The sequence below is a fragment of the Anneissia japonica genome, unplaced genomic scaffold (genome assembly GCF_011630105.1).
Source record: "Anneissia japonica isolate Jap-2015-1 unplaced genomic scaffold, ASM1163010v1 scaffold1509_len713820_cov188, whole genome shotgun sequence".
In the NCBI taxonomy this organism is placed as follows: domain Eukaryota; kingdom Metazoa; phylum Echinodermata; class Crinoidea; order Comatulida; family Comatulidae; genus Anneissia; species Anneissia japonica.
This window is the reverse complement of record NW_022737632.1, coordinates 671,840-674,203: the sequence shown is the minus strand read 5'-3', so window position 1 is coordinate 674,203 and position 2,364 is coordinate 671,840.

Genomic DNA, 2,364 nt, shown 5'->3' with positions numbered 1-2,364 from the left:
TTATGCATGATACGGTAGTATATTTATACAACGATCACAAAGTGCAGTGAGCTGTTCTTTCCCAATTTGATAATGTGCGTTATATAAATTCAATATACTGCAATATTTAGATACGTCACTGGATGAAAACGCCTTCCACTGTGCTTTCAACTCTTGTTGCAACTGCGATGTTTTGTTGGTGGTATTTAAACCTGGCCAACCTACAGCACTCCTGCGTATGTCGCCGACAAGATACAGAGTGAAAAATAATCATAAAGCAATTAATTGCCTGTGCTAAATGTACTTCTGAATTTAATGGTGATATTATTATTATTATTTTTATTATTATTATTACTTTTAATATTATTATTATTATTATTATTATTATTATTATTATTAATTATTATTATTATTATTACTATTACTATTATTATTATATTTTATCGTTATCATGATTATTATCATCACAATATTAATATCATTAACATTATTTTCGTCTTTTTGGCTTGCTTATAACAAAAAAAATCCTGATCAGAAAATTAATACAAAAACGGTTTCTAACAAGAGTTTAGCCAATGACTTTGGACGAGATTTAAAGCTACTCCACAATTTACCTATTTAACAGTATAAACACAGAAGTGTTTAAAGCCTTGGTAGATATGAGAGTGGGGAGGTCACCATCTAGGGGGTGTCAGGGGGTCCTGTTTTTTAAGTTGTAAACATAGTTTTTGTACGAAAGTGCGTTCTTCATGTCCATCTCGGTTCATCAATTCATGAAAAAAAGAATACGTATACAACTACACATTCTTTTTTCTGTATGTATGCCCCTTTCTTTTGGGGGATTTTTGGAAACATTTTGACCCCCCCCCCCACCATCCCTAAATTTGAACCCAGATCCGCTTCTGTAAATATCATTAATGACAGCAGTAAAAGTATAAATCCATACTCGCATTAGGGGATTGAGATGATAGTGGAACAAAATAAACATTGAGGCCATAATTTTCGAGGTTTTATCTTTATTAGGTCATCTTTAGGAATCAATTTAAAAACTACAGTACAGTCAAAGGGTGTGGGACTGCAAGATGTCCAAATCTCGTGGTTTCGTTGGAACGTAATCCTATTTCAAAAAGCATCAGATTGAGCTTCAACTTTATTTATCCAATATGGAAACAGAAGTACATTTTCGAGTCATTAAAATGTTATAAAAAACATTAGTTGCATATAAATAAAATATACATTAAAACGGCAAGTGAGATACTAAAAACGGAAACAACTCCATATAGAAAAAACAAGATACAATTAAGACACTGTCATAATACATCTAGTAAGTAATTTTAAAAATTTAATTGAATAAAGATTCCAGTTAAAATTTTGAAAATTACTAAAAGAATAAAAAATTTAAAATTACTGAAATTCAGATTAAATCAATAGGCCATTTAAAATACTGCACATACAATCATCAAAAACGTCCATTATGATTATACAATCTGATCGAATATGGTATGAAAGAATTATTGTACCTGTCTGTTCTACATATAATCAAAGATACTAGAAATACAAGATAGAGTTCTCCACACAAAAAAAGTGTTCCACCGTGTTCCACCGAAATGCATAGTGGGAATACGAAAAATGGGACGCCCCCTACAGCTGGATCTAAAAAAAATTTGTGCCAAACTTTCGTTACCAAGTCGTCGCGTATTTTATTATCAATTCTCAACAAAGATAATATAAAAACGAACTGGAATAGACACCCAGACAGTGACATCGGTGAATACATAACCTCCTTGGTGGCGGTAGAAATCGTTGCTATTATCCAAATAATACACAAAACAATTAAAGCATAATCAAGAATCAGTAAAGAATAAAACAACAATACAGCGCAGAATCGCATGGCCGGACGCACTCTTAGTGAAAGTTTTCCTCCATTAGTGGAAAAGGAAGGGCGCCTTTTGCGTCTGGATATACTTAGCAACAGAAGGGCGCCCTGTACGTTGGGCACGAAGTATAGGAAACTTGCATGGTTAAAAAGAAGGGCGCTGCCTACGTTGGGCACGACTTCCGCCTCATTTTTACAATGCCAGAACTCTATCTTGTATTTCTAGTATCTTTGATATAATGGACCTTTCCCCTAAGCCCCACCCCTTGGATATTGTTTCTAAGGTCCCACAAGACGACAGTGTTAAAACGTATGCGAACACATGTGTTTTGGGACAACACGTGTGTTTGTGAGCCGCGTGCGTTTTCCTAGCGCTGTTCTGATTAGTCAGTTGTTAAGTTTGATTGACACTCCGGAAAGGTCCATTGATCTATACATATTATTCCTTTCCAGGGTGTGATTTAGTGGGGTGGGCCGCCTCCCCACCTCCCCATCCTTTTTGGAAAGTG